Source organism: Arachis duranensis, chromosome 6, assembly GCF_000817695.3.
Source record: "Arachis duranensis cultivar V14167 chromosome 6, aradu.V14167.gnm2.J7QH, whole genome shotgun sequence".
NCBI lineage: Eukaryota > Viridiplantae > Streptophyta > Magnoliopsida > Fabales > Fabaceae > Arachis > Arachis duranensis.
In genome coordinates, this window is record NC_029777.3 from 63433867 (window position 1) to 63445951 (window position 12085).

Here is a 12085-nt window from a genome sequence, read left to right on the forward strand (position 1 = left end):
AGATCCTAAGGGGTCAAGGACTTCTCATCCCTGCTCCATTTAGGCGTGCAAAACGCCCTTAGAGTGAAATTCTGGCGTTAAACACTAGGTTGCTGCCTGTTTCTGGCGTTTAACGCCAACTTTTCTTCCCTTTCTGGCATTTAACGCCAGCTTGTTGCCCTGTTCTAGGGTTAAATGCCAGTCTGGTGCCCATTTCTGGCGTTAAACGCCCAGAATGGTGCCAGACTGGGTGTTTAACGCCCATCTTGCTACCCTTATTGGTGTTTAAATGCCAGTAAGTTCTTCCTCCAAGGTGTGCTATTTTTAATGTTGTTTTTGAATTTGCTTTGATTTTTGTAGTTATTTTTTTGACTCCACATGATCATCAACCTAAAGAAAACATAAAATAATAATGAAAAATTGGAAATTTAACATAGACAAATAAAAATTGGGTTACCTCCCAATAAGCGCTTCTTTAATGTCAATAGCTTGACAGTGGGCTCTCATGGAGCCTTATAGATAATTAGAGCATGGTTGTGGCCTCTCAACACCAAACTTCGAGTTTGGTTGTGGCCTCTCAATACCAAACTTAGAGTTTGGTTGTAGCCTCCCAACACCAAACTTAGAGTTTGAATGTGGGGGCTTTGTTTGACTCTGTATTGAGAGAAGCTTTTCATGCGTCTTCTCCATGTGTACAGAAGGAAAACCTTGAGTCTTGAATACAAGGTAGTCCTCATTCAATTGAAGGACCAACTCTCCTCTGTCAACATCAATCACAGCTTTTGCTGTGACTAGAAAAGGTCTCCCAAGGATGATGGATTCATCCTCATCCTTCCCAGTGTCTAGGATTATGAAATCAGCAGGGATGTAAAGGCCTTTAACCTTCACTAGCACGTCCTCTACTAGTCCATAAGTCTGTTTTATTGATTTGTCTGCCATCTCTAATGAGATTCTTGCAGCTTGTACCTCAAAGATTCCTAGTTTGTCCATTACAGAGAGTGGCATGAGGTTAATACCTGATCCTAGGTCACACAGAGCCTTCTCAAAGGTCATGGTGCCTATGGTACAGGGTATTAAGAATTTACCAGGATCCTGTTTCTTTTGAGGTAAAGTTTGCTGAACCCAGGTATTCAGTTCATCAATGAGAAATGAAGGTTTATCCTCCCAAGTCTCATTACCAAATAGCTTGGCATTCAGCTTCATTATTGCTCCTAAATATTGGGCAACTTGCCCTTTAACATTGTCTTCATCTTCTTTAGAAGATGAATAGTCATCAAAGCTCATGAATGGTAAAAGGAAGTATAATGGAATCTCTATGGTCTGTGTATGAGCCTCAGATTCCTTTGGTTCCTCATTGGGGTACTTCTTAATGGCCAGTGGATGTTCCTTGAGGTCTTCCTCACTGGGAATCAGTGCCTTTTCACTCTCTCCAGGTTCGGCCATGTTGGTCACGGTTATGGCCTTGCACTCTCTTTTGGGATTCTCTTCTGTATTGCTTGGGAGAGTGATAGGAGGAGTTTCAGTAACCCTTTTACTCAGATGACCCACTTGTGCCTCCAAGTTTCTGATGGAGGACCTTGTTTCATTCATGAAACTGAAAGTGGCCTTAGATAGATCAGAGACTATATTTGCTAAGCTAGATGGGTTCTGCTCAGAATTTTCTATCTGTTGCTGAGAGGATGATGGAAAAGGCTTGCCATTGCTAAACATGTTTCTTCCACTATTATTATTGTTAAAGCCTTGTTGAGGCTTTTGTTGATCCTTCCATGAGAAATTTGGATGATTTCTCCATGACGGATTATAGGTGTTTCCATAGGCTTCACCATGCAATTCACCTATGCCATTGCAGGGTTCTTAGGATCATAAGCTTCCTCTTCCGAAGATGCTTCTTTAGTACTGTTGGATGCATCTTGCAATCCATTTAGACTCTGAGAAATCATATTGACTTGCTGAGTCAATAATTTGTTATGAGCCAATATGGCATTCAGAGCATCAATTTCAAGAACTCCCTTCTTCTAAGGCATCCCATTATTCACAGAATTCCTTTCAGAGGTGTACATGAACTGGTTATTTGTAACTATTTCAATAAGTTCCTGAGCTTCTGCAGGCATTTTCTTCAGGTGAATAGATCCACCTACAGAATGGTCCAATGACATCTTAGATAATTTAGACAGACTATCATAGAATATATCCAAGATGGTCCATTCTGAAAGCATGTCAAAAGGACACTTTTTGGTCTCCCAAGCTTCATAGAGGGATTCACCTTCTTTCTTCCTGAAGGTTTGAACATCCACTCTAAGCTTGCTCAGCTTTTGAGAAGCAAAGAATTTGGCTAAGAAAGCTGTGACCAGTTTATCCCAAGAGTTCAGGCTATCTCTAGGTTGAGAGTCTAACCATATTCTAGCTCTGTCTCTTACAACAAAAGGGAAAAGCATAAGCTTGTAGACCTCGGGATCAACTCTATTGGTCTTAACAGTATCACAGATCTGCAAGAATTTAGTTAAGAACTGAGAAGGATCTTCTGATGGAAGTCCATAGAACTTGCAATTCTGTTGCATCAGAGAAACTAATTGAGGCTTAAGCTCAAAATTGTTTGCTCCAATGGCAGGGATTGAGGTGCTTCTTCCATGGAAGTTGGAAGTTGGTGCAGCATAGTCACCAAGCATCTTCCTTGCATTGTTATTGTTGTTGGGTTCGGCCATTACTTCTTTTTTGAGATTCTCTGTAAGGTTTTCTCTGGATTGTTGTGCTTTAGCTTCTCTTAGCTTCTTCTTCAGAGTCCTTTCAAGTTCAGGGTTAGCTTCAACAAGAATGTTCATGTCCTTGCTCCTGCTCATATGAAAAAGAAGAAAACAGAAAGGAAGAAGAATCCTCTATGTCACAGTAGAGAGATTCCTTAAGGTGTCAGAGGAAAATAAGAATAGAAGGGTGAGGTAGATAGAGACGAATTCGAACATATAAGAAATGAGAGAGTCTGAATTATTAGTAGAGGAGAAGTGTTAGTGATTAAATAGAAAGAGATGAGAGAGAGGTAATTTTTGAAAATTAAATCAAAATTTAAAATAATTAGTTAATTAAAAAAATTTTGAAAAATGGTTAATGGTTTTCGAAAATCAAAAATGAGAAAGTGGTTAGGTGATTTTGAAAAAGATAAGAAATAATAAATTTGAAAAGATAAGAAGTTAGAAAGAGATTTTGAAATTAGAATTTAAAAGGATATGATTTGAAAAAGATATGGTTTAAAAAGAGATATGATTGGCAAACAATTTGAAAAGATTTGATTTTTAAAATTGATAGCTTGGCTAACAAGAAACTAAAAGATATGATTCTAAAATTCAAATATTGAACTTTTCTTAACAAGAAAGTAACAAACGTGAAATTTTAGAAACAAAACATTAATTGTTAGCATGGTTTTTGAAAATAGTAAAAGAAAAATGTAAAAGATTTGATTTTTGAAAAAGATATAATTGAAAAGATTTGATTTTGAAAGATATGATTTCAAAGATAGGAATTAAAACATGAAAATTTGAAAAAGATTTGAATTGAAAACAAAATCTCCTCTCCTGTGCCATCCTGGCGTTAAACGCCCAGAATGGTATCCATTCTGGCGTTTAACGCCCAGAATGGTATCCATTCTGGCGTTTAACGCCCAAAATACTACCCTTTTGGGCGTTTAACGCCCAGCCAGGGTACCTGGCTGGCGTTGAATGCCAGAAATGCTTCCTTACTAGGCATTTTCTGAATGCCCAGCTTTTCTTTGTGATTCCTCTGCTGAATGTTCTGAATCTTCAATTCCCTGTATTATTGACTTGAAAAGATATATTTTTTGAATTTTTGAATTTTTAATGATCAGAGAGACAAACAACAAAATGAATTAAAATATAAGAATGCAAGATCAAAACAAATAATGCATGCAAGGACACTTTGAATGTCAAGATGAACACCTAGAACACTTTGAAGATCATGATGAACATCAAAAATATATTTTTGAAAAATTTTTTAAAAAAAGAAAGACATGAAAGACACCAAACCTAGAAGTTTGTATACTACGGACACTAACAAATTAAGAATGCATATGAAAAACAACAAGTCATACACAATAAGAGAATTTAAGGATCAGAACACAGAAAATCCTCAAGAACAAGTTGAAGATCAATGAAAAACACAATGCATATAATTTCGAAAAATGCAAGAAAAAAGAAAACATGCAATTGACACCAAACTTAAAATTGACTCTAGACTCAAACAAGAAACACAAAATATATTTTTGTTTATTTTTTTTTCGAAAATTATTTTTGGAAAAGAAAATAAGAAACTCAAAAATTTTTAATAAGAATTCCAGGAATCATGCAATGTTAGTCTAAAGCTTCAGTCTGAAAAGATTAGACATGGCTAGCCAAGTTTCAGTAAGACATTACATACAACAGCCAAATTGTTGGGAATTAACTAGCTCCTGTGATGATAAAAGGCATAATCTGAAACTCTAGAATTCATTCTTAAAAATTCTGAAGAAGAAAATAAAAAGAAAAATACCTAATCTAAACAACAAGATGAACCGTCAGTTGTCCAAACTCGAACAATCTCTGGCAACGGCACCAAAAACTTGGTACACAAAATCATGATACACAACTTCGTGCAGCTGACCAGCAAGTGCACTGGGTCATCCAAGTAATACCTTACGTGAGTAAGAGTCGATCCCACGGAGATTGTCGGCTTGAAGCAAGCTATGGTCATTTTGTAAATCTTAGTCAGGCGGATTCAAATGGTTATGGAGTTTTGATAATTAAAAGATAAATAAACATAAAATAAAGATAGAGATACTTATGTAATTCATTGGTGGGAATTTCAGATAAGCGTATGGAGATGCGTTATTACTTCTGAATCTCTGCTTTCCTACTGTCTTCATTCAATCATTCATACTCCTTTCCATGGCAAGCTGTATGTTGGGGATCACCATTGTCAATGGCTACCTCCCGTCCTCTCAGTGAAAATGGTCCTCTACGGTTTCTGTACGGTTAATTAATTGTCAGATTTCTCGTCTCGGATGAAAAATACCAGGCACAGCTACCGCATGGCTAATTAGCTGTCGGTTTTCGATCATGTCAGAATAAGATCCAATGATCCTTTTGTGTACTGTCATTGTGCCCCACAGTCGTGAGTTTGAAGCTCATCACAGTCATCCCTTCCCCGATCCTACTCGAAATACCACAGACAAGGTTTAGACTTTCTGGATCTTAGGAATGCTGCCAATTATTTCTAGCTTATACCACGAAGGTTCTAATCTCAAATTCAGATGCCTCATTTTCAGAGGAAAAACGATGTGAATCGTTGATTAGAGACCCAAGAGATATGCATTCAAGCTTATTTTCATGTAGAACTGAGGTGTTTGTCAGGCACACGTTCTTAAGTGAGAATGGTGATGAGTGTCACTTGATCATCATATTCATCATGTTCTTGTGTGCGAATGAATATCTTAGAATAAGGATGAGCTTGTATTGAATAGAAGAACAATAGTACTTTGTATTGATACTCGAGGAACAACAGAGCTCCACACCTTAATCTATGAGGTGTAGAAACTCCACCGTTGGAAATACATAAGTGATAATGGTGTTCATTGGTTTCGGCCCTAGAGAGGGAACCAGAATAACCAAGACCTAGGTCTAAAGACTAAACATCCAAAGCTTCCAAAAGATCCCCCATGTTGGTACAATAGTAAAAAGTCCTATTTATACTAAACTAGTTACTAGGATTACAGAAATAAGTAAATGATGCAGAAATCCACTTCCGGGCCCACTTGATGTGTGCTTGGGCTGAGCATTGAAGCTTTCATGTGTAGAGACTTTTCTTGGAGTTAATCGTCAGCTTTCATGCCAGTTTGGGCGTTTAACTCCAGCTTTTATCCTGTTTTTGGCGTTTAACGCCAGAATAGGGCAGGAAGTTGACATTTGAATGCCAGTTTGCGTCATCAAAACTCGGGCAAAGTATGAACTATTATATATTTCTGGAAAGCCCAGGATGTCTACTTTCTAACACAATTGAGAGTGCGCCAATTGGGCTTCGGTAGCTCTAGAAAATCCATTTCGAGTGCAGGGAGGTCAGAATCCAACAGCATCTGTAGTCCTTTTTCAGCCTCTGAATTAGATTTTTGCTCAGGTCCCTCAATTTCAGCCAGAAAATACCTGAAATCACAGAAAAACATACAAACGCATAGTAAAGTCTAGAAATGTGAATTTTGCTTAAAAACTAATAAAAATATACTAAAAAGTAGCTCGATCCTACTAAAAACTACCTAAAGACAATGCCAAAAGCGTATAAATTATCCGCTCATCAGTGGTCGAAGATCCTAAAACAATGGTGTTCTTCTCCTATATATACTGGTCTAATAACTAAGAATTACAGAAATATGATAGGCATAAGCTTTTAGTGTAAAAATCCGCTTCTGGGGCCCACTTGGTGAGTGTTTGGGCTGAGCTAAGGGTGTCTCCACATGCTAGTAGGGCTCTTGGGCATTGAACGCCTGCTTGGGACACTTCTTTGGGCGTTGGATGCCAGCTGCTCCCTTTTGGGCGTCCAACGACAGGAAGGGTGTAGATGACTAGCGTTGAATGCCAGTTTTCTCTAAAGAAAAGTATAGACTATTGTATATTTCTGGAAAGCCCCGTGATAAACCCCGATTTTGTGGTTTATCTTGTGCTTATTTTGGGAGATTTTATCACCTTTTCCCACATTTATTCAATGAAATAGCATGGTTTTGCAATTCTCCCTTGATTTGTGCTTAAATGTGAAAACATGCTTTTTAGGCCCTAAAATAGCTAAATTTAATTCACTTTAATTCCATTCGATGCCTTGATATGTCTGTTGAGTGATCTCAGGTTCATAACGTGAGTATTGGATGGAAGAAGTTAGGAGAAAAGCATGCAAAGTGGGAGAACTCATGAAGAAATGAAGGAACCGTAAAGCTGTCAAGCCTGACCTCTTCGCACTCAATCAACCATAACTTGAGCTACAGAGGTACAAATGAGGCAGTTCTAGTTGTGTTGGAAAGATAACATCCGGGGCTTCGAAATGATATAAAATTTGCCATAGTTGCCTGACATATAGCGGACGCACTGATGATGCACGTGATTCACTAAAGAGCAACTCGTGGCCAGCGATTTCTAGCTCATTTTGGGCCCAATCTAACTCATTTCTAATGCTATTGGACCCAAGGATTGAAGGGGGAATGAACCAAGTAGCCATATTTTAGTTTTCATCATGTTTTAGGGAGAATTCTAGAGAGAGAGAGGCTCTCTCCTCTCTCTAAATTTTAGGGTAGTTTTAGTTAATTCTTCTTGGATCCAAGTTATAATTCTTGTTTTGATTTAGTTCTTCCTTTTAATTTCTTGTTATTACATATCTATTCTTCTAGTTTTACTTGTCAATTCCTTTATTTTGCCATTTTTTATGTTTATGAGCAATTGTTGGATCTTAATTTTTTAATGCAATTTTATGTTTTCATGTTCTTTTATGTTAATCTTGCTTACTATTATTGATTTCTTGCTATTGATAGTTATGGGTTTCATTTAATTCTTGCATTTTGTTATGTTTACTTTTCTTGCACACTAGGTGTTTGATAAAATGTTTTCTCTAGTTTTTGAGTATTTCTCTTTACTCTTGGCCTAGGTGGAGTAATTAGTGACTCTTGAGTTATCTAATTCCTTTGATTAATTGACAATTGGAAGTTACTAATTGATTTGGATACCACTAACACTAGTCTTTCCCTTGGGAGTTGGCTAGGACTTGTGGAATCAAGTTGATTCATCCACTTGACTTTCCTCCATAGTTAGAGGTTAACTAAGTGGTAGCAATGGACAATTTGTGATCACAATTAAGGAGGATAACTAGGATAGGACTTCTAGTTCTCATATCTAGCCAAGAGCTTTGTTAGTTGTTAGTTTATTTTTATTACTATTTACATTCCATGTCTCTTATCCCAAAAACCCCAAAATATACTTCATAGCCAATAATTGAGCACTTCATTGCAATTCCTTGTAAGACGACCCGGAGTCTAAATACTTCGGTAAATTTTTATTGGGGTTTGTACATGTGACAACTCAATATTTTTGATGTGAGAATTGTTTGTTGGTTTAGAGCTATGCTTACAACGAAGTAATTCTTTCTATAAGAAGAAAATCTAAACCGACACTCAAATCTCATTCATCACCCTGGATGTTAGCTTTCCATAGCCATTAAGAAAACTTCATTTGAATATCAGTAGCTCCAAAAATGTTTGCTTGAATGCACGGAGGTCAGATCCTGACAGCATCTCCTACGCTTTCCTTGCCTCTGAATCGGACTTTGTCAAAACTCTTAAATTTCAGCCAGAAAATACCTGAAATCACCATAAAACACAACAAATCATAGTAAAATCCAAAAATGTAAAATTTACACTAAAACCTATGAAAACATAATAAAACTTAAATAAAACATGCTAAAAACTATATGAAAATGATGTCAAAAAGCATATAAAATATCCGCTCATCACAACATCAAACTTATACTATTGCTTGTCTCCAAGCTACTAAAAACAAAGTAGGATAAAAAGAAGGGTAAGATATAATAAATCTCAAAGTTTTCAATGAAGTTCAGTTTTAATTAGATGAGCGGGACTTAATAGCTTTTTACTTCTGAATAGTTTTGGCATTTCACTATCCATTGAAACTCAGAAGTATTGGCCTCTTTAGGAACTTAGAATCTAGTTGATATTATTGACTCTCCTAGTTTAGTTCTTTTTGATTCTTGAACACAGCTTTTAGAGTCTTGGCTGTGGCTCTAAGCACTTTGTTTTCTAATGTTACCACCAGATACATAAATGACATAGACACTTAACTGAGTGAACTCTTTCGGATTGTGATTCAGCTTTGCTAGAATCCCTAGATAGAGGTATCCAGAGTTCTTAAGCACACTCTTTTGCTTTGGATCATGACTTTAACTGCTCAGTCTCAAGCTTTTTACTTGACACCTTCACACCATAAGCATATAGTTAGGGACAATGTTCTTTTGGAGTGCTTAGGCCAAGATTTTTGTTTCTTTTAGGCCATCCTAACCATTGATGCTCAAAGCCATGGATCCTTTTGCCCTTGCCTTTTGGTTTAAAGGGTTATTGGCTTTTTGCTCTTACCTTTTGGTTTTAAGAGCTACTGACTTTTTCTGCTTTATTTTTCATTTTTCTACTATATATATATATATTGCATGCGTTTGTTTTTTCTGCTACTTTTTCTTGCTTCAAGAATCAATTTTCAGATTTTTTTAGATCACTAATAATACTTTACTTTTATCATCATTCTTTCAAGAGCCAACATTCTTAACTCCAATTTCAAATATGCACTATTTATTCATACATTCTGAAAATAAAAGCAATGCCACCACGTCAAAATAATTGACTATTCTTATTATATAACTTGAAAATTTATGCATCTCTAATTCTTCTAAAAAAATCACTATTTTATTCAAGTTTATTGATGATAAGAGGAATATTTTATAACTAATTGATAGAAATAAAAAAACTAAATTATTATTAATGTTAATGCAATTCTTTAAATTAAAAGATAGAAAAATAAAATAGAAATTTAAACACTACTAGTGATAATGTAAACCTAAATATGAGAAATAGAAATTAGAATAACAGAAATAGGGGAGGTGGAACTCAACCACCTTAATCAAGGGAGGCGTTGGGTTCTTCAGGGGAGACTTTCTAGTGCTTCAAAGCTTCTGATTCATGCCCTTGCTTCTCTTTCTCATTGACCAGTTTGCAGATCATGCTAGTTTGATCTTTCTGCTCCTCTCTTAGATGATCCAAGGTGGTTTGCAGTTGAATCATAGATGCTTCCAACTGAGTCTAATATTCCATTGAAGGAATCTCTTGTGGAGGCTCAGTTGCCTTCCTTTTAGGATGATCTTCTGGTATCCTAGCGCTTTCCATCACATATTTGGTGATTGGGCTTTCCACTGGGATAAATATGTCTATGTGAATCAGGACTTTAGCCTCTTGACATAGGCGAAAGATAAGGTTTGGATTGGCCATCCTGGCTTGAGTGGACATCCTGTTTGCAAACTTGTACATCTCATGGGGAATTATTTGGTGAACTTCTACCTCATTCCCTATCATGATGCAGTGAATCATCACAGCTCTTGCTATAGTGACTTCAGAGCAGTTACTAGTGGGAAGTATAGAATGCCCAATGAAGTCCAACTATCCTTTAGCAGTTTCCTTGAGGTCCATTCTTTTCAACTGGTTTGGCTTGCCTTTTGCATCCTCAATCCATTGAGTTCCAGGTAGACATATGTCCTCTAGGACCTGATCCAGCTTTGGATTGGCTATCACCTTTCTATTGAAAGATTCAGGGTCATCCCTTTGTAGGGGTAATTTAAAGATCTCTCCCAGCCTATCAAGATAAAAATAGATGATCTTCCCTCTGACCATAGGGAGAAAAGCATGGAATGCTTGTCCATCTTTCTTTTGCTTATCTATCATCCACAGATTTGTATAAAATTCATGGAACATGTTTGTTCCAACATTGATCTCAGGGTTGGCTAGAATCTCCCGTCCTCTCTTTTGAATTTGCTCTTGAATCTCCGGGTATTCATCTTCTCCTAATTTGAATTTTGCCTTTGGGATTACTGGCCTCTTACGCATTATTTTGTAATAATGTTCTTCATGTTGCTTGGTGTAGAATTTGACAGGCTTGAAAACAACTGTTGGGTCACCTTCTTTCTTATTTCTTGAAGTGAGCTTTCCACTTTTTGGAGCCATGGGATTCGAATGGAGCAAGACTCCTTCCACACCAAACTTAAAAGGTTTGCTCGTCCTCGAGCAAAAGGAAGAAAGGAAGATGAAGAAAGCAAGGGAGAGGAGAATAGGAGAAGAGTTATTCAAATGGAAGATGGGGGAAGGAGGGAGTAAGGAACACGAATATATAGAGGGAAGGGAGGGAGGGTTTCGAATTTAATTAGAGAAAAGATAAGGAAGATATGATTCACATTTTAGTAGAAGATAAAAAAATAGGTTTTAAAATAAAAAAGATATGAAAAAGATAAAAAGATAGGATAGAATATATGAAAAAGATTTTAAAGATTTGAAAAAGGATCATGGGGAGTATGAAATTTTGAAAAAGATTTGAGAAAGAATTGAACAAGATTTGAGAAGATGGTTTCAAAATTTTGAAAAGATATTTAAAGAAATTGAATTTAAAAGATAATGATTGAAAAAGATTTAAATTGAAAGTCAATGGAATGTTAATCAAAATTTAAAATGATAGGTTGAATGAAAAAAGAAGATAAGATGAAGAAAAGATAAGGTTTTTGAAAAGTTACCTTCCTTGTCCCCTTTTTGGCGTTAAACGCCTAGAATGGCTTGATTCTGGCATTTAACGCTGGCTGTTCCTCCTTTCTGGGTGTTGAACTCCCAGTCCAGGCTCCCTAGCTGGCATTCAGCGCTAGGTTTGTCACCTCTTCATGGGAATTAAATGCCCATTCCTCACCCTTTTTTGGCGTTCAACTCCAGAAAGGTGCTTCCTCTTGGGTGTTCTGCTTCCTGTTCTACATCATTCTGTCTTTGTTTAAACACTATTCATGATCACTAACATAAAAAGGCAAAGTAATAAAAACTAATTATAAAGAAAACTAACTCAAAGATAGGAATAATTAGAGAAATAGAAAATAACATGCTATTAATTATTGGGTTGCCTCCCAACAAGTGCTTCTTTAATGTCTTTAGTTGAACTTCACTATACTTAGCTTAGTAGCAGTGTTGAGCCTCATGGCTCAATATCTCCTTCAAGGTAATGCTTGATTTTCTGTTCATTGACAGTGAACATATTGTCTGTGTCTTTACCTTGATGTTCTATGTACCCATAGGGTGATACACTAGTAACCACATAGGGTCCCTTCCAACGGGATTTGAGCTTCCTTGGAAATAATATGAGTCTTGAGCTAAACAGCAGAACCTTTTGGCCTGGTTCAAAGACTCTGGAAGCTATCTTCATGTCATGCCACCTTTTTGTTTTTTCTTTATAGGTCTTTGCATTTTCAAATGCAGCTAAGCGGATTTTGTCCAACTCATTCAGTT